The 21,364-nt window shown below is 49.1% G+C and overlaps 1 long non-coding RNA gene across 1 annotated transcript in view; it reads left to right on the forward strand.

The window, feature by feature from the left end:
* Nucleotides 1–2,739: 2,739 nt before the first annotated feature.
* Nucleotides 2,740–21,364, forward strand: part of LOC147738105 (uncharacterized) — a 125,812-nt gene continuing 107,187 nt past the window's right edge. Inside the window, exon 1 of the long non-coding RNA XR_015307462.1 lies at nt 2,740–2,867. This is a non-coding gene — a long non-coding RNA (uncharacterized LOC147738105). The remainder of the gene's footprint in view (nt 2,868–21,364) is intronic.

Below are 21,364 nucleotides of genomic sequence, written 5' to 3' on the forward strand. Positions count from 1 at the left end.
TGCTCCCCCTTATGATCTTGAGACTGTCCCAGTGTTGCATTATACCCTGGTGTGGAAAGGATACAAGGTCACTATGGTGGGATTGCATGTTACAGCTGTGGACAGCCTTTTTTTGAACACCACTGCCCACACGTTATGCTGTTTGTGGGAGCAGAAGCTGGGCCTCTCACTGTCTGAGCAGGACGGGCACGACCTTTGGAAAGACCATGGCAGTTTCCTCAGGAGGTCAGGTTGAAATTCAGTTATTTCAAGTTCCTACACCACTGGCACTGGATGCCGGAGTGGATCTATAAAGCACATATGGTGGAGGATTCCAAGGGCTGGAGGTGCTGAAGGTGTGACGCACTCGCCTGTGACATTTTGCATTTCCTGCGGACTGTACAGTACTTTGTGCTACTGGGGCTCTGTTTGGGACACCTTGATGACCAACCTAGGGCTGGCACCGCAATTGATGGCCCGTCTGACCTTGCTTCACAAAATGTCAGTATTCCAGGATTTAACCCACCATTGGAAGAGTTAGCTGTCTATGGCCTTTGTAGTGGGAGTTGGCTTTTTGGGAGCAACCATGGGGCCTGGCACCCTGACATTTTTTTCCTGTTCTCATGTCCCTTCCCCTCGTGTTCTCCCTCATCCTCCATCCCTGATCATCTGCGGGATATTCGGAGCCACATCACCTCTATCTAGAGGGTTTATTTCATTAATTGTTTTTCCTGTTTTCAATGTCTTCTCGCAAGTTCTAGTTTACACAGTATCTTGGACTCTGCTGAATCGATAAACTTCCATCCCTGTTTTATGCTCATTGTATATGAAAAATCAATAGAGAAATCAGGTATTTAAAAAAGGCACCGGGAGTGGTGTCACTTGACATTGACAATTCCAAAGGAAGAGACATTACTGAATTTATGGACATGATCAACACACCTGTAAAGTGATAAAATTAACAACCAAGTCTCACTAAAATAGACATTCAATTTAACATTCTACTGAACTGTGTGCAGTACTCATGGTGAAATATGGGAAACGTTTTGCCACCAAAATGTGGGACAGAGGGTCTGCTCTCTGCCGAATAATCATGTGCAAAGTTCTAGTTAATCCCCAATGTTTGGAAGAATGGGCCAGGTTTGTGTGAGACCTCAGCACGACCTCCAAATGTGTTAGTGTCACTCGTGATGAGTGATGCTTGAAGGCTCTGATATATAATAAAAATAATAATAATAAAACCATTTATAAAGCGCCTGGTTACCCAAAAACAGTGTGTCCCCGCGCTTAATACTGCAAAATAGCTTAGAGGAAGGGACAGGGGTGGATCAGAAGGGAACAGAAAAGGAACAAAGGTTACGCCCGGGGAAAGAGAAAAGTTTTAAGTTTTCTCCGGAAACTATTTTCAGAGGGCTCCATCCGGAGATCGAGCGGAAGTTCGTTCCAGCACTTGGCAGCTAGGAATCTGAACGAACGTCCGACCATCCTGGCTCTGGTGATTTTGGGAAGTTTAAATATGCAAGTCCAAATTAATGTAGCTGTCGAGGCACTCAAGGCTTCTTGCATGACAATGCTTCAAAGAGTTGACGCACTCACTAATCAGCGGTGTATTGATGACGAGCGTACTGTGATATAGGGGCCTATGTGAAGGAGTAGAATATTTTAGAGTAATGAAATGCCCCTCGCCTGTTCCTCAGACCAGTAACACCCACTCATTTTTATTATGCAATGCAAACTGTGTGAGACATTTCTGGTTCATACTTGATATCTATATCTTAGGAATTTGTTGTTTCAAAGATAAATTGCTTTAATTTTTGTCGGTGAATCTTTGTTGAGAGAGGAGGGTGGATACTGTAAACAAAAAAACAAAGCCTGGAAGAGGCCGCTATCTTAATATTTTAGGAGACAGTTGTGCTCTTAAACCAGAAACTCAAAACCTAATTAGAACCCACAATTCAGTCTTGTTCGAGGGTATAAAACTGTATTAAATATAAGGAATAAGCCACAGACATAGGAAAATTAGAAATAAGCTGTTCCTTCAATTGTCGCTTTGACACATGACCTATGCCACATTGTCACTGATCTGGTGTTTAAAACTCCATGGTATTTGTTGTTGCTATCTAGCACGTTGTGGATATGAAAAACTGCAAATAATGTATTTAAAAGACTAAATAAGCTGTCCAGTTTAATTGGAAAACTGACTGATATTCTGATATATTCTTTGAAATACTGAGATATTCATTGAAATGCAGATATATTAATTGAAATGCAGATATATTCATTGAAATTTAGATATATTAATTTAAATGCAGATATATTCATTGAAATACAGATATATTCATTGAAATTTAGACTGTCTCTTCCAGTTGTCACCTTTCTGTAAATACTCTTAAGTCTTTTACATCAGTGTCTGGAAGATGCTCATCTGAAGTGAAGCTATAAATACTTTTTTACAGCTGCAACCAAGTGTGAAGCCCTGTACCTGAACTGTCTGACCCTTAAAAACATTCACGTCTGTCTGTTACATCTGAAATCCCAGGTCTTTACAGGTATAAGTGCTTGTTTGTGTGAAATGTATTCACTGCTGGAGCCTGGAGGCGGCGGTTCCGTCAGCGGCCACCAGAGGGCGATCCTCGCTTGCTGATCGAACCCACTGAGCACGCATCGGAAGAAAGGGAGAAGGGTTTCCTTTTCCGGGTCAGCAGCGGCAGAGACAGCACCAGCAGCGGTTTTGACATCACTTCCGGCCTCTGCAGAGGAGGGAGGACCCTGTGCGTCTGTGCAGTTATCTTCATCTACAGCCCCTCCTCAGACCCCAGATCTGCCCCCCTCAGACCCAGATCTGTCCCCCCAGAAGGAGGAGAAAGCCTGGACAGGTTTCTGCTCAGGTAGGAGAGCTGCTTACTCACTTAGCTGCAATGTATGAATCCCTGGATCTTCTTGCTGCTGAGCCTGAGTGGGGAGCGGAGGAGGAGAGGCCTGTCCAGGGGTGCAGAGGAGGTGAGGCCTGTCCAGAGGAGGGTCAGAGGAGGTGAGGCCTGTCCAGGGGGCAGAGAAGGAGAGGCCTGTCCAGGGGTGCATAGGAGGAGGGGCCTGTCCAGGGGCAGAGGAGGAGAGGCCTGTCCAGAGGTGCAGAGGAGGTGAGGCCTGTCCAGGGAGTGCAGAGGAGGTGAGGCCTGTCCAGAGGTGCAGAGGAGGTGAGGCCTGTCCAGGGGAGCAGAGGCCTGTCCAGGGGGGCAGAGGAGGGGAGGCCTGTCCAGGGGCAGAGGAGGTGAGGCCTGTCCAGGGGTGCAGATGAGAGGCCTGTTTTAGGGGTGCAGAGGAGGTGAGGCCTGTCCAGGGGTGCAGAGGAGGTGAGACCTGTCCAGGGGGGTACAGAGGAGGTGAGGCTTGTCCAGGGGTGCAGATGAGAGGCCTGTCCAGGGGTGCAGAGGAGGTGAGACCTGTCCAGGGGTGCAGAGGAGGTGAGGCCTGTCCAGGGGTGCTGAGGAAGTGAGGCCTGTCCAGGGGGGTACAGAGGAGGTGAGGCTTGTCCAGGGGTGCAGATGAGAGCCCTGTCCAGGACTGCAGAGGACGAGAGGCCTGTCCAGGGGGCAGAGGAAGAGAGGCCTGTCCAGGGGTGCAGATGAGGTGAGGCCTGTCCAGGGGTGCAGATGAGAGGCCTGTTTTAGGGGTGCAGAGGAGGTGAGGCCTGTCCAGGGGTGCAGAGGAGGTGAGACCTGTCCAGGGGGGTACAGAGGAGGTGAGGCTTGTCCAGGGGTGCAGATGAGAGGCCTGTCCAGGGGTGCAGAGGAGGTGAGACCTGTCCAGGGGTGCAGAGGAGGTGAGGCCTGTCCAGGGGTGCTGAGGAAGTGAGGCCTGTCCAGGGGTGCAGAGGAGGTGAGGCCTGTCCAGGGGGGTACAGAGGAGGTGAGGCTTGTCCAGGGGTGCAGATGAGAGGCCTGTCCAGGACTGCAGAGGACGAGAGGCCTGTCCAGGGGGCAGAGGAAGAGAGGCCTGTCCAGGGGTGCAGATGAGGTGAGGCCTGTCCAGGGGTTCAGAGGAGGTGAGGCTTGTCCAAAGGGTGCAAAGGAGGTGAGGCATGTCCTTTTCAGGGGGTGTTCCAAAGAAGGTGATGTCTGTCCAAGAGGTGCAGAGGAGGTGATGCCTCCCCAGGGGGAGGAGAGGAGGTGAGGCCTGTCCAGGTGTGCAGAGGAGGTGAGGCCTGTCCAGCGGGGTACAGAGGAGGTGAGGCTTGTCCAAAGGGTGCAAAGGAGGTAAGGCATGTCCTTTTCAGGGGAGGCTTGCAAAGAAGGTGACGCCTGTCAAGAGGTGCAGAGGAGGTGATGCATCCCCTGGTGGAAGAGAGGAGGTGAGGCCTGTCCATGGGTGCAGAGTTGCCTGCGAAGCTGGTACAGAAGAGTTGAGACCTGCTTCGTGGGGGTGCAGAGGAGGTGAGGCCTGTCCAGGGGTGCAGAGGAGGTGATGCCTGTCCGGAGAGGGGCAGAGGAGATGCCTGTCCATGGGGAGCAGAAGAGGTGATGCGTGTCTTGAGGGGTGCAGAGGAGAGGCCTGTCCAGGGGTGCAGAGAAGGTGAGGCCTGTCCTGGAGCGTGCAGAGGAGGTGAGACCTGTCCCGGGGCATGCAGAGGAGGTGAGGCCTGTCCCAGGGTGCAGAGGAGGGGAGGCCTGTCCAGGGGTGCAGACGAGGTGAGGCCAGTCCTGAGGGGTGCAGGGGAGATGTCTGTCCAGGGGGAGCAGAGGAGGCAAGGCCTGTATGCAGTGCAGAGGAGGTGAAGCATGTCCTATCCTTGGGGTTAAGAGCAGGTGAGGCCTGTCCAGGGGTGCAGATGAGGTGGTACCTGTCCTGAGCTGGGGTGCAGAGGAAGTGAGGCGTATCCGGGAGGGGTGCAGAGAGGTTGAGGCGTGTCCAGGAGGATGCAGAGGAGTGGATGCGTGTCGTCTGCGGGTATGAAACCTGCCCTGTAGGAGGTGAGGCCTGTCCTGTTCTCTTGGTATGAAGAATGTGAACCGCCTCAACCGCTGCTCTCACCGCCCAGAGATGCTCCTTTCCAGACATATCATTTTATTTTAAGAGCTCATAATTCGAGTTTTTGAAAAGTATCCAGAGTTACCAGAGAGCCGCATATGGCTCCTGACAAAGGCTCACATCTCCTCGATTCATGGCATTTATTTTTTAAACCACAGTCTTTAGTAAAGTAACCAAGACTACAACCCCCAGAATGCACTTTTGTATTACATGAAAGTACTGGCATGAATATTCGGGGGATCACTCTACGGAAATATTTGGTTGCTCCCGGGGCATCGTGGCAGAGACGAGTAGAACAGTTCATGTGCAAGAACTTTCATTCTCAGCCTCTCTCTGCAGAATGTGAGTCCAGTGAGATCTGTGATAATATGAATCTATCTCAAAGAGATTTCACACAGTTTTATCTGTTTCAGGGAGAAATACAATGAAAAACAGGGGGTACAAGTCCAGCGCCCCAGTCTCTGGTGTCCTTGGATCTCTGTACTGGCCCGTGACTGGTCCTGCAAGAGAGGACAAACAAGGTGTTTAGTCTAGCCTCTCTAAGGGAGCCAGAGCTGGCTCAGTATCCTGGTCCACCAGGCCCAGCCCACGTCCTGGTCCTCACAAGGCCCTGGCTCAAGTCCTGGTCCTCACAAGGCCTCAGCTCACGTCCTGGTCCTCTCAAGGCCCTGGCTCACGTCCTGGTCCTCTCAAGGCCCTGGCTCACGCCCTGGTCCTCACAAGGCCTCAGCTCACATCCTGGTCCACACAAGGCCCCAGCTCACGTCCTGGTCCTCACAAGTGCCCCGCTCACGTCCTGGTCCTCACAAAGCCCCAGCTCACGTCCTGATCCGCACAAGTCCCTGGCTCACTTACTGGTCCTCACAAGGCCCTGGCTCACTTATTGGTCCGTCCTCACAAGATCCCGGCTCACGTCCTGGCCCACCAGACCCCGGCTCACGTGCTGGTCCATACCAGGTCCAGGTTCACGTCCTGGTCCTCACAAAGGCCCAGGCTCACTTCCTGGTCCACCAGGCCCTGGCACACATCCTCATCCTCACAAGGCCCTGGCTCACGTCCTGGTCCACACAAGGCCCTGGCTCAAGTCCTGGTCCACACAAGGCCCTGGCTCAAGTCCTGGTCCTCCAAGACAATGGCTCACGTCCTGGTCCTCACAAGGCCTTGGCTCACGTCCTGGTCCTCACAAGGCCCCGCCTCACGTCCTGGTCCTCATAAGGCCCTGGCTCATGTCCTGGCTCACCAGACCCCGGCTCACGTTCTGGTCCTCACAAGGCCCTGGCTCACTTCCTGGTCCACCATGCCCTGGCACATATCCTCATCCTCACAAGGCCCTGGCTCATGTCCTGGTCCTTACAAGGCCCCAGCCCACGTCCTGGTCCTAACAAGGCCCCGGTTCACATCTTGGTCTTCACCAGGCCCTGATCACATCCTCCTCCTCACTAGACTCTGGCTCACATCCTTGTACTCAGTAGACTCCGGCTCATGTCCTGGTCCCTACCAGGCTCCAACACACGTCCTGGTCCTCACAAGGCCCCGGCTCACGTCCTGGCCCTCACAAGGTCCTGATCACATCCTGGTCCTCACTAGACTCCGGCTCTCGTCCTGGTCCTCACCAGGCTCCGGGTCACGTCCTGGTCCATACCAGGCCCCTGACTCACGTCCAGGTCCTCACCAGGCCAAGCCTGAGAGGGAGATCAATTGGTTGTTGGCCCACAATGCCACCTCAAAAAGGAAGCAGACATATGCAAATCAGCTTTAGACTTCTTCCAATAGGGCAGTCCAGCCTGAAGAGCCAATCCAGATCCTTTCTGAACCGGAACACAATCAACCCAAGACCGGTTTCAGCCTATCTGGGCCTTGACTGTAGGGTGTAGCTTCATTCCAATGGTGCAGCGAGCACGGGACACACATCTGGGCTCTGACTGTAGGGTGCGACTTGATTCCAGCGGTGCAGTGAGCACGGGACCCACATCTCGGCACACCTGGCCTATTTATGAATAACCAAAATGATGGGTGAAATGTTTGAGTTCCTCCCAGGCTCTGGTAATTACTCTGGGACATATCCAAGCCCATCTTTCTTGTTCTTGCCCTCCGTTGCACCCCAGCGTGCAGCCAATCAGAGTGTTTTAGACAACATTACTTCCAGATGTCTGCTCCAGTAGTCACAGCAGTTCTAACTCTAAGGATTGGCCTGTCTCTCTGTTCCTGATGTTCACCAAAGTAACTGAGGCCACGGTGAACAAGCAGCTCACCAAATACCTTGAGTCCGAGCAACTTCTGCACAAAGTCCATCCAGGGCTCCAAAAGAGCTAAAGCCACGTGGGATATTAGAGACATTATGGATGGGGGTGGGGAGGTGGGGGCTCTGATCTGATTAGATCTATCAGAAGCCTTTGACACCATCTCCCACTCCACATTACTACAGAGATTGGAGATGGTGGGTCTTAGGGGAAAGTGCCTGCTCGGTTCTTATCCTTTTTGAAAGATCTGACCCAAGCGGAGGCATCAGCTCATTTCAGATCAACCCCTAAGACAATTCCTCCTCCCCCTGGTTTTGAGACACAATCTTTTCAATCTTTACATGGCCCACTTTGCCAGCCTGATCGAGTCATTCCATATCACCTCTACTCGATGATTCACAGATCATTAGATTAGAAGAAAATACAGCTGACCGAGTCATTCGATAATCGATATCACCTCTACACGATGATACACAAATCATTAGATTAGAACAAAATACGCCTGATTGAGCCATTCTATATCACCTCTACTCAAATGTACACAAATCATTGGATTATAATTAAATACAGATAAAATGCCCAGTAATTTCAGGAGCTGCTTCTGGAAGTCACTGATTGGATGAGCTCAAAATTCCCTGGCGCTAAACGGTGAAAAAAACGGAAATAGTGGCATTTGGGACCGGAGCCTCATGGCACAAGGGTGGCGGCCGGTGTCGTTGGGAGATATGTCCACCCCATTCCATCAGGTCAGCAAACTGGGAGTTTGGGTGGACTTGCATCTGTCCCTAAAAGGATACATTAAAATCACCTGCTCTACAGGCTTCTGACTGCTGAAAGTTATCAGAAAAATACTTCCATTAATCCCTGCTTTATCTAGGAGGGACCTGGTACTTGTTCTGATCCTAGAGAGAATGGATTCCTGCATCACATTAAACGTAGGCATATCTGAATATTGCCTACATAGATTGTTGCTGCTACAAAGACAGCAGTTGGGCTGGTTCTGAGGTTAATAAAATCAAGGTCGATCTCCAACAAACTGGTCAAATTGCACCGGCTTCCTGTCCTGAAAAGATGTCAATATAAAGCACTTAATCTCATAAACACTCTACAATCAGGGGGTTCATTCTTATATGTCCTCGCTTTTTTGCCTGGTATCAGCTGGCCGAGGAGTGAGATCCCATCATGCTTTGCTGACTAAAGTCTCTAAGTGTACAAAAATCAGAATAGATGGCTGCTCTCTGCCTGTGGTGACTGGTACCTGGAATGAAATACCCTCCCACCTGCTCTGTGTGCCCAAGAAAACATGAGTTCTTTCAGGAAACAAATCAAAACCTTTCTGTTCATGTTCAGGGGCTGTGGGATTTTGATACTTATGTGCTCATATTAGCGCCAGGACACTTCTTTCCCGATCTAGCTGTGCAACGCTATATACATTTGCTCTCACATTATGTCATAAGCCATCGATCTCTGGGCAACAGATCGTTGCAGCTATAGACGCCCTATCCTAGAGGACGCGCTAGAGGCTGAGTCATTTGTCAGAGTCTGAGGTACGAAGCGCATGGTAAAGTCCTTCCAGCAACTGTGCACTGCTTTTAACTTCACTGTTTTTAAAATAAATCACTGTTCATACTTTAAATCAGCACGCATTCCTTACCTGAGCATATTGGTACTGTCACAGCCGGTCGCCTAGCGCCTTTCCCCGGTCCACCACGGATTCTTCCGTTTGAGTGGAGGGAAACTACGGCGTAGACCGGAAGGGGAGCATTCCTAGGGCCTCACACACAATCGAGGTCGGCAGACTAGCTCTCGTCTGGTGGTATAAATTTGCATGCTTCCCTCAACTCACAGCGGGCGCTACCTGGCATTACGGTTGCTGTCCCTGACAATTACGCAATTGTCAGGATAGATCGCACCACTAAAACAGGGGGTGGCATCGCCATTATTTTTAAAAAAGAGTATCAATGTGAATTTACACATCTACTGATTCCCAATTGTGAAGCAGCCTTATTTAAGTTGTTTCTTACTCCCAAATTTACGTTTTCCGGTGCACTTGTTTATCAATCCCCTGCCCCTGTCTCCTCCTGGACTTCTGCCTTTCCTGAATTTATAACTCCCCTGGTTATGAAAACAGCTAACTATTCCCTCCTAGGGGACTTAAATATTTATTTAGAAAATCCTTTTTGTAAAACGAGCACTGAGTTTATCTTTGACTTGGCCTCCCTTAACGTGAACTTGCTCAACTCTGGACCTACGCATGAGGCGGGTCATTTATTTGACCCTATTTTTTCTAATCTCCCTGAGATTACATGTTCGCCTGCACTGCCATTATGTTGGTCCGATCACTATCTTGTTGGTTTCTCCCTAACAATCCCAGCTAATGTGGTACTAACCCCCACGGATCAAATCGTGCAAATTATAAATTGAAAAAACCTGGATATTACTACCCTGAACACTTTTTTAAACTCTCACCCTCCCTGCTCTAAACAATTGGTTCACTCACTATCCACCTCAGTGTAGAAATGGCTTCTCACAGCAATAAACACTTGTCTACCACTTTCTAATAAAAAAGTTAACAATCGCCGGACCCCAGCACTTTGGTTCACAGAACTGCTGAAAAAAGAAAAATCTGACTGCAAAGCGCTGGAGCGAAGGTGGAGAAAAAGCTACACGCTTGAATCTAAAAATGTCTATAAAACCAAGATAAAAAAATATAACCTTTGCAGAAAAGCTCGAACTGGCTATGTGTCTTCTACTATTTCTGACCCCGTAAATTGCGTAACATGGTGAAGGAGCTTGCAGGCTCAAAAACTATAGCTACGCCCCGTCACTAAATAAGCAGCAATGCGAGACACTGGCTACGTTTTTTTACAAAAAGTTGAACAAATCTACCAAGACATTGTGCTTGCGCAAGATAAGTGTCTCCTTAACCCGATTGAATCACCTATTCTTTTTGTCGCCCACAAAAACTGCAGTAACCAAATGAAGTCAACTGATACCTCCGGTGGCTTCATTGATTTCTGGCCTAGGCTGAAATTAGACACTCTAATAAAACTTCTTAATAACGTCAAATCTGGATCCCCTAAAGATCCTTTGCCCGTCTCTGTATTTAAGCAGTTAGATCCTTTTTCTCTGGATGTAATTACAGATCTCCTTAATGCTTCTTTCAGGAAGAAACCGTCCCACCTGAGTGGAAACATGCAATGATACATCTACTTCTGAAAAAAGCAGGAGCTGATCCTGGCCAACCCACGAATTATCGGCCTATTTCTTTATTGCCGGTGTTCTCAAAAATTCTAGAAAAGCACGTTCACACGCACCTTGTCCAATTTGTAACCACCCAAAACGTGCTACATCCCAGCCAGTTGGTTTTTAGAACAGGCTTTTCTACTGAAACCACCCTGTTAGGAGTCACGGAAAACATACGTTGCCACTTGGATATGGGAGACACAGTGGCGCTTATCCTATTAGACTTAAGCGCCGCATTTGATACGGTATCTCACACTGTATTAATTATTACTCTTAGCTCCTTGGGCATCCGTGTCTCAGCTCTCAACTGGCTTGCCCCATTTTTGACCAAACGCACGTTTCAAGTCTTCTCCTGTACAGCCTGCTCCGACACACATGTCTTTGCTCATGGGGTGCCACGGGGCTCCACACTCAGTCCCCTACTTTTTAATCTGTATGTGAGTCCTTTGGCCAAAGTGGTAGAGAAATCTGGTCTGACACTATACTCTTATGCCGATGATTCCCAACTTATTTTTTCCCTTTCTTCTAAGAATACTAAGGACTCCTCCCCCCTAAAAATGGGCCCTATCAAAATAGCATCATGAATGCAACAAAACTACCTTAAATTAAACGGAGAAAAACGGAAGTGCTCATATTTGGTAAAAACAAAAATTTGTGGGGTCCCCAACACTGGCCATGCGAAATGGGTGCTCTCCCTATGCCCTCTCCCTAAGCGCGTAATCTGGGCATCATTATTGATGAATCCCTTAGCATGCACTCGCACGCAGTAAAAACTACAGCTACATGTTTTGCCATCTTAAATGGCTAAAAAAAATCTGTTGGATGCTGCCTGAGTCCACCCAGAAAACCGTGGCCAATGCCTTGATTACTTCAAGGCTTGACTATGGTAACGTGCTTTACCTGGGCTCAAACAAAGCCATAACACGTAGACTACAGGTGGTACAGAATTCTGCAGCCAGGCTGTTATGTAAGGTCCCAAGAGCCATTCCTACCTCCCAACACCTATGAAACCTGCACTGGCTCAGAGTTGAAAACAGAGTCAAATTTAAAGCACTTCAGAGTTCAATTGTTCGAAATCCTTGAAGTTAGAGGTTTTATGGACAGGTCCGCTGTCCTCTGGAGATCTGGTTAATGTTAATGTTAACGTTATGGAAATTTGTATAGCGCACGGCTGCCCCAGCAAAGGGGCGTCCCGGCGCTGCGCGCAGACAGAGTGCAGGAAGATGTAGACGCAAAGAAGAGAAAAGGTTATTGAAAGAGATGAGTTTTGACGGCCTTTCTAAAGGCTAGGAGGTCTTGTATACCACAGATGGCTTCGGGCAGACTATTCCATAACCTGGCAGCCAGGAAACTAAAGGATCTGCCGCCTACTCTGGCCAGTCTAGTGCGAGGGATGATCGCAAGATGTTTCCCCTCTGAACGGAGCGATCTCCTAGGAATGTACTCTGACAGCAGGGGGCGCAGCATTGGGGGAGAGGCGGTTTTAAGGATTTTAAAGGCTAAACACAGAGCCTTAAACTGGATCCTTTTACCCACCGGGAGCCAGTGCAGTTTTTTCAAGGCTCCGGATACCGAGGAATGGCGGTGGAGACCAACCAGAGCCCTGGCTGCCGCATTCTGGACTCTCTGCTGTCTGATGGTTTCAGCCAGATTAGCTCCCAATAGACGAGAGCTGGCATAGTCCAGTCTAGAAAGGATGGTCGCCTGGACAATTAGCTGGCGAGTGCGGCAGTTGAAGAACTTCAAAATGGGCCTGATGTTGCGCAAAATACCAAAGCATGTGGCAGCCACTTTTTTAGTGTGGTGAGTGAACTTAAGAGCAGAGTCCACCCAGACACCCAGATTTTTGACACATTCCTTTGGCTTGGGAGGTGGGCCTAAGACATCAGGCCACCAGTTGTCTCCCCAGGACGAGGTGTTTTTCCCCAGGAGCAGTATTTCAGTTTTCCCGGCGTTTAATTGGAGGAAATTCGCCGTCATCCAGTTGGTGATGTCAGTGAGTGTCTGTTTGAAATGAAGGGCCTCCAGACCACTGTTGTCATTCAGAGCCACCACCAACTGGGTATCATCTGCATAGGATACCAGTGCAAGTCCGTTCCTTCTAGCCACCTCCGCCAAAGGGCGGACATAGACATTGAACAGGGTGGGGCTAAGGGAAGAGCCTTGCGGCACTCCCTGTCCAATGCTATGCTCCTTAGAGATGTAAGGGGGGGTAGAGATTCTAAAAGACCTGTTAGAAAGGAAGTCTCTAAACCAGCCCAAGGCTATCCCTGTGACTCCAATTTCCTCCAATCTCGTCAAGAGGACCTCGTGTGACACCGTATCGAAGGCAGCACTAAGGTCCAACAGAACCAGTGCTGCCGTTCCGCCGGTGTCGAGAATGGTACGGAGGTCCTCTGAAACACTGAGCAAAGCTGTCTCGGTGCTGTGACCAGCTCTAAACCCGTGTTGGGAGTCATCCAGAATGTTATTGGTAAGGAGGAAATCGGAGAGAATGTTGTTAACATGTGCCTCGATGATTTTGGCAGGCCAGGGAAGCAAGGAGATGGGCCTGAAGTTCTCCGGAAGCGAAGGGTCCAAAGTGGTTTTTTTTAGGATGGGGGAAACCCAAGCCTGCTTCCACTTAGAAGGAACTCTGGCGGTGGAAAGAGACAGATTGATGATGTCTCGGATGTGCTCTGTGATAAATTCGTGAGCTTCACAGAAAGTATCCGGTTTTAGGGGATCTGCCGGGGAGCCAGATTTGATCTTTCTGCAGATTTTTAGAAAACTCTCTCGCTCAAGTGTAGGAAGGGAGGAGAGAGGGCCTGGTAGGATCAAAAATGGCCAATGACTGAGGACATTTTGGGAAGGTGTCATATATTTTCTTGATCTTATTAGTAAAAAAAGTAGCCATGTTATTGCAGAGGTCGGGAGAAGTGGTAATCGTATTGACGTTTTTTTTTGCAGTGAGATCTTTCAGAATTTTAAATACAGCTTTCGAAGTATTGGAGCTGTTGCTGATTTCATTGGCATAATATGCCGCTCTAGTTCTGCAAACCTTACGATGATAAGTTTTTTGGAGCAGGACATAGTCCTGTTTAAGGTTGGCATCGTAGTTTTTCCTCCAGCACCTCTCCGCCTTTTTGCATTCCTTTTTCAGAGTTGCTAATTCTGAGTTGGACCAAGGACTAGCTGTGTGGGTGCGGGCCTTGGTCCATCTGGCAGGGATCAAGGTGTCAAGTGCCTGGGTGATCCAGAGGCAGAACTGGTCATAGCCTACATCCAGGTCTTCACTAGGGAGTAGGGGATTTAAAACTAAAAGATTATGCAAATCTTCAAGGTGAAGTTTTTTTCCATGGACGTTTCTGGACTGATGGAGTAGGCACCGCTGCAGGGCTCGGGTTGCAGGAGATAGACAGAGTTACTAGGTGGTGGTCTGTCCAGGTTATGGGGATGGGCAGGCCTGCGGAACCACTTGTGATGTTAGAGAAGATAGGATCAAGAAGGTGTCCCGCTGTGTGGGTGGGGCCACTTACAAGTTGATTAAGTTGGAAGGCCGCAAGATCCGCTAGAAAAGTGGCCACTTTAGGTTCGGTGTCCCTATCGAGATGTAAATTAAGATCACCTATGATCGTAAAGTTAGCCGTTTTGATAATGTTAGTGTCCAGATACTGGAGGAGTGAGTTAGTGAAGGGGGCGTCTGCGCCAGGGGGTCTATAGATCAAAAGGCCAGTAGCGCAGAACTGAGAGTTAACTTTGATCGAGAAACGAGCGCTTTCGCAGTCCTTAATGTCCACTTTGATTAATTGGCAGTCAAGATGAGATTTAATTATGAGCACTAACCCCCCCCCCCTCTCGTGCTCCTGTTCATCGTGTGTATAGTATACCCTGTGGGAGTCGCCAGGTTGCAGACCGAGTCCATATCATCAAGGAGCCACGTCTCAGTCATGAACAGGGCATCAAGAGAGTGGTCAGTTAAAAGGTCGTAGATTTCAGAGTGATGTTTGTGCATAGATCTGACGTTTAGGTGACCTAGCCTGAAGGTGTGGGCTTTGGGGGGTTTGGATTTAGTTTTAGTATTGGGAGGGGTGTGCTAGGGGATGTAGTATATGGGCAGGGTTGCGTCTAGCACAAGAGCATGAAGGGTGCTGAAGGCCCAGCAACTCAGCTTTAGAGTAGCACATCTTACCGGCTTAATAGCAGAGAGAGGAGCAAAAAGCCTGGCGCCTGGCGCTGACTTAGCGCGGACGGGCGCAGACGGGCAGCTCTTTGGCGGGTCTTCGGCGGGGCTGCGCGCGATCGCTGCGCGCTCGTAATACTGCGAGGGCTAAGTAGCCCAGAGGAAGTTGGACACTAGAGCGCTAACCGCTCTGCGTGCAGGCCGACCGGAAGTGCCCCTACGAGGAGTTTGCAGGGAGACGGCTCCCACAATCAGTGATGGCGTGTGGTGCAGGGGGAAGTGAGTTTTAAAAGAATACACAATTTACAAAGCACACATAAAGATTTCACACAATTACAACAGAAGATAAAAGTAGTTTAAAATTAAAGCGCAGTCTAGCTCTTACTGCCTGGTCAGTTATTGTCTTTATTGAAGAGTAGAAAATAAAATATCCTCTTGGAATCAAAAGTATCACCAAGTAGGTATAGCCACCATTCAATCCACTCTACTCAATCACATCTACACAAGATCCGTTAATTATACATATATATACCACCAAGAAAAAAATTCTATATATTAGCTTTAATATAGAAAAATACAACTCATGTTATTTCCTTTGTACGTAAAAAGGAGATTATGTATGTGACTCCCTATAAACAGTTTTAATTTTAATCCCCCTGTACAAAATATAATTTGGCGCACTAAAACACTTCAGATAAAAATACACGAGGTATTATTTATTTATTATTATTTTGAGTATTTATAAAGCGCGGCTGATACCTTGCAGGCTTCCTGGCGCTGGAGAATACTCTGCTGACGGATAGCCGGAGTAACTAGCGGACGGGCAGGTTTTAGGGGAAAAGCCAGGTCTTGATGCGTTTCCTAAATGGAAGAAGTTGTGAGATCTGGCGTATGTCAATGGGCAGGCTGTTCCATAACTTGGCCGCTGCGACCCTGAAGGATCTGCCCCCGGTTCTGGCTTTATTGAATCTGGGCACCTTTACCAGACAGGCCGAGGATGAGCGTAAGTCTCTGGTGGGAGTGTACCACAGAAACAAGGCTTGCAGAGGTCTGGGCCCGAGTCCATGCAGAGCCTTAAAGACAATGCAGAGGGACTTGAATGCCACACGCTGCTTTAAGGGTAGCCAATGTAGCTCGGCCAGAGCTGCTGTGGCCGAAGACCTTCTCGTCCAGCCAAGAGCCAGCTTGGCGGCGGCAGATTGAATTCTTTGTAGTCGGTCCATCAGCGTGACTGGAGACTCAAGGAGCAGGGCGTTACAATAGTCGAGGCGACTGAGTATCGTACACCTGACTATCGACGCCCGGGCTTGTGCAGGGAGAAGTGGCATGATTTTACGCAGGGAGCGTAGCAGGGCTGTACAGATCCCCACTGTTTTTGCTACCTGGGTTTCCATACTCAGCTTGTTATCGAGCATGGCTCCCAGGTTGCGGACCGAGGAAACTGGCAGAGGTTTGTCTCTAGTCTCTGGAGGCCAGAATGCACTCGGAAACTGGCGGGGTATGATGGTGCCAGCACAAAACAGAACCTCTGTTTTAGAGGAATTAAATTGGAGGGAGTTTCTGTGGAGCCACCCAGCCGTCTCTCTTAAGCAGTCGTGGAAGGTGGATAAAGGAATGGAATCTTCTCCTTCCCAAGAGAGAGTGAGCTGCGTGTCATCCGCGTAGTTTATTGTTTTTATCCCAAAGGACTTAATTAACTTGATTAGCGGGATAAGGTACACGTTAAAAAGAATGGGGCTGATGGAGGAACCCTGGGGAACTCCCTGGGGCACCGGTGCAAAGGTGGATTGGAATGGGGGGAGGGAGACAGCCTGTCTTCTGTCCCGCAGATAGGAGTGAAACCAGAGCAGCGCTGTGCCATCCACACCTACTTCACCGAGTCTCTGCAGCAGCGTACTGTGGTTGACCGTATCGAATGTGGCAGACAGGTCCAGCAATATCAAAGCCACTGGCTGGCCCCTGTCTGCACGCATGCGAAGGTCCTCCATGGCAGTCAAGACCGCTGTTTCGGTGCCGTGGGCAGGACGGAATCCGAACTGATGATCGTCTAGAAGGTTGTTCTGTTCTAGGTGGCAGGAAAGGCAGGAACTGACCCATCGTTCAGCGACTTTCGCTGGAAATGGCAATAGAGAGATGGGTCGGTAGTTAGATAGACAATCTGGGCTCAGGGAGGGTTTTTTTAGGAGTGGAGTGACAAGCGCCTGTTTCCACGGGGTTGGGACATAACCACTGTGCAAGGACTGGTTACATATTTGGCGCATGGTGCCAAAAAGTTCAGTTCCAAAATTTTTCCAAATTTTTGGAGGCAGGGGGTCGAGAGGGGAACCCGAGGTAATTCCATGCGCCAGTCTTTCAAACTCGGAGGCCGGGATAGGAGGAAATTCCCGTAATCTGGCCGTAAGGCCAGAGCCTAGAGACGTCAGGTTTTGAGAGCTGGTGCTGGGTCCCTGCATGTTGGGGGCTCCCAAAGAGGGAGGTGTTTTCAGGTTTTGAATGATGGTGTTTATTTTGTTGATGAAAAATGCTGCGAGATTATCACAGAGGGCTTGGGTGGGGGGCTGTGTGGAGATGACACAATCTGGATGGGTTAAGTTTTTAAGTATCTGAAAAATACTTTTTGAACTATTAGTGGCATTGGTAATGATGGAACAGTAATATTTGGCCTTATGTTGGGCGATGGCAGTTTTGTACGCCCAGAGGTTTTCTTTCCAAAGAGTTTTGTTAGTGTCAGAATAGCCTTGCCTCCATCTTCTCTCTGCTTGTCTGCAGGCTAGTTTGAGTGCTCTTAATGAGTCGTCGAACCATGGGGCAGGTACTCGTCTCTTTGGTTTGCCCTTTTTCTGAGGGACGAGGCGTTCCGAGATGTTGGAAATCCTTGTGCAAAGGGACAGATAGTTATCCTCTACCGATTGAGTGATGGAAAAACTGTCTTCCACCTCAAATACTGGGCCGGTCAGTCTTAGTTTATCCAGAGCCTTCCAGTCTCTGTACGAAGAGTCGGGCCGGGGCGGAGTGACGGTCTGCAAGACCTGCTGCCGGCTATGTGAAATTTAATAAGCGCATGGTCGGTCCAGCACATCGGCAGAATATCGCTCAGGAATACTAGCTGGGGAGAGGAGAAGATTAGATCGAGCTGGTGCCCTGCTGAGTGTGTGGGTTTATTAACCAGCTGGGAAAGTCCCATACCTTCACATGAAAGTAGAAGATTGTTAAGGGCGGAGTCTAGGCTGCCGTTAGGCCATAGGTTGAAATCGCCCAAAACTATCAATTTATTATGAGAGGTAGCCATATTAGTAAGAGTGGTGAGGAGCGATTGCTGCTGAGTGGAGTTGAAAGCTCCCGGCGGGCGGTAACAAATCACAGCCGTGAAAGTTGTTCCGGAGTGGCAGTCGATTGAGAGGCCAAGTATTTCGGTACCCGCCACTGGGTCCATAACAAGGGTTTTTATGGACCAGGAGGCTCTATAAATTATACCGACTCCACCACCCCGACCCTTAGGTCTTGGGAGATGCAGAATTTTAAAGTCTTGTGGACAAGCCCAATCCAGTTCTATATTGCAATCGGAGTGGGTCCAAGTCTCCGTCAGGAATAGAGCGTCAAGATGGTGATTGTCAATGAGCTGAGAGATTTCGTTAGCGTGTTTGGGCAGTGACCTGACGTTCAGCAGGCCACCCGACAGTAAACCTTTGCAGGCAAAGTCGTGCAGAGGATAGGCGGTGTCCAAGAAGGACAGATGACCTTCATGTGCGAAGTCTCTAAGATGGAGTAAAGCCTCACGCGCCAGGTGCGGAGGGCTAATGGTGGACAGGGGGGCAGGAGCCTCGGGAGGCGCTCCGGGCGCTGCCGAGGCGCGGACGAGCGCAGACGAGCTTGCCTTATGCGCGCCTTCGGCGCGCATTCGTCGCGCCCGCTGCGCTCGTCCGCTGCGCTTCCTGCAGAGACACATAATATATAGTGAGCTGGCTGCGTGGGAGGGGGGGCGTGGCCAGCCGCGGAGGGCGTGTCTGGCGGGTCCCTCAACCAGGAAGTGGTGGCAAGACGCGGGACTAGGGCAACAACAACAGCTGTCTGCTGCTGAGCGCTATCGCGGTAATGCCAAGGTTTTCAAGTGCACGCAGTTATTAAAAACACAGAAATACATTGTAAAATAGGGCACAAGTTTTAAAAAGTCGTTGCTCCCGGCTTTCCGCCTCAGGAGTTTCTCAGGATTGTAGATGGCGACGCTCGTAGTCAGCGCGCTTTTATGTGAGCCTGGGAGGGGGGGGCTTGGCCAGCCGCGGTGGGCGTGTCTGGCGGGTCCCTCAACCAGGAAGTGGCGGCAAGACGCGGGACTAGGGCAACAACAACAGCTGTCTGCTGCTGAGCGCTATCGCAGTAATGCCAAGGTTTTCAAGTGCACGCAGGTATTAAAAACACAGAAATACACTGTAAAATAGGGCACAAGTTTTAAAAAGTCGTTGCTCCCGGCTTTCCGCCTCAGGAGTTTCTCAGGATTGTAGATGGCGACGCTCGTAGTCAGCGCGCTTTTATGTGAGCCTGGGAGGGGGGGCGTGGCCAGCCGCGGTGGGCGTGTCTGGCGGTTCCCTCAACCAGGAAGTGGCGGCAAGACGCGGGACTAGGGCAACAACAACAGCTGTCTGCTGCTGAGCGCTATCACGGTAATGCCAAGGTTTTCAAGTGCACGCAGGTATTAAAAACACAGAAATACACTGTAAAATAGGGCACAAGTTTTAAAAAGTCGTTGCTCCCGGCTTTCCACCTCAGGAGTTTCCCAGGATTGTAGATGGCATCAGTGTGGGTTTAATGTGCTGAGAAGTTTGATACCAAACTTTTCAGTTTTCTGTGTAGCCATTATGGTGTTGTGGAGTTCGTAATGACAAACTCCCAGCACCATTTACTCTTAATGGCAGCACTGTACTTACAATGCCCAAGAATGGACTTGGGCACTGTAGGGGTACCGGGCTCATTCACCTGTACCCTCACCGCTGGTATAGTGCACCAAGCTGGAGGGGTGACTGATCTAGGCCAGGGCAGTGGGTTGTAGGCATGGCTCACAGGGATGTGTGCCATGTCGACTCTTCACTTTGTTCTGCATGAAAACACGCAGCCTACAAAGTGTGTGTGTGTAGAGGTACAGGGCCTCTAAGGGTGGCACAATAAGTGCTGCAACCCTTAGAGGCCTTCTCTGGTCACAGTGCCCTGGTACCTGTGGTACCATTTGCTAGGGGCTGAGCTGTGGCCAGAGATGCCAATTGTGTTAGTTTTGGGGAAAGAACACAGGGTCTGGGAACGGATTGTTTTCATAGATAAACTTCTCCTCAAATTTGGCTGTGAATAACAAGGCCAGCTCTGGGGAAGAAGGAGAACCCATTGCTGTCCCTTTGATTTCCTCTCCATGGGCAGCTCACTGGTGTGACAGTGTCTCCATGAAGACACGTTGAGATGTCTGCCCCAGTAGTCATGGCGGAAGGTTGAGTAGTTGCAGCGGAAGGATCTCCTTCTTGGGTCTGAGGTGCTGGTGTTATCGCAGAAGTGCAACAACGGTAGAGTCCGCAGTGGTTGTCTGCATCTTCCCCTCTGCGGTCTCCAAATCATTTTGTTTGTATTTAGCAGTGGACACTGGCAAGTGAGACACAACCTCTACACAGACTTGCTCAGTCAGGGAGACTGGGGGACCCTAAGCGCTTCATTTCATTTCAATCTTTATTCGGTTTAAAAAACCTTGTAAGATACAATACATTAAAATCATAATACATCATATTACAGTACATAGTAAAAAAACAGCGGTGGGTAAGAATATCATCACATCTCATTTGCACAAAATACGCAAAATTCAATACATTTTCCAAAACATCTACATTGGGGTTGGCTAGATCTTGATCGGTCCCTCTTCTATAGAGAACACTAAATAAATATACGTAGTAATAAAATAATAAATTAAATGTCTGTTTTTGTTAAAAAATGGTATACCATAGCGATAGAGCAGGCAGCACTATAGCGACTAAAAAATGAGTCAATAACATGGTAAAATGGCCTATTACATTAGATTTTTTGATTTTTCTTCCTCCTGATCAAGGCTACACATAGGAGAAAACGACTTAGGCTGAACACAATCGGTTGCGCAGTGTCTCCTTTGAATATTCTGAGACCAACCTTGATTCGTCAAAGGCCTAACCTATTACAGATTGGCTTAAGCCATTTTTTCCTTGCTTTAAGGTTTTCTGGGCATATGAATAAAACATGAGACTCATCCTCTTTCATCCCCATCTCACAGAACTCACATATGTCAGAGCCAGCGGCCCCGGTCAACCCCTTATTACAGTTCCATCTAGTTGTTCTTTCTTTTAATTGCAAGATACTATACCGGAACTTTAAATATAGGCTTTTAGCCAATGGAGGGTGAATTTCATCCATGAGGGGCTCTAGTTGCATATTCATTTTGGTTTCAAAAAATTTCGAAGTTAGAGTCCCTGTTCTGGGATTCGAAAGCACTGAATCTCTAATATAGTCCCAGTACCTTTGCTTCAAGATCTTTTTTGAGCTGTTTGTAAGAGAATCAGGGTCAAACCAAAAGTCACTTAACCCTAGTTTTTCAAACCATTTTTTGACGTACTCTAGCCATGGCAAGTGCGTGATGTTCTTTATAGCCAATATCTCTTTCAATGCTTCTGTATAATCAGCCAGCTCTTCAGTGGACCATAAGCGGACC

Source organism: Lissotriton vulgaris, chromosome 1_1 (assembly GCF_964263255.1).
Source record: "Lissotriton vulgaris chromosome 1_1, aLisVul1.2, whole genome shotgun sequence".
Lineage (NCBI taxonomy): Eukaryota > Metazoa > Chordata > Amphibia > Caudata > Salamandridae > Lissotriton > Lissotriton vulgaris.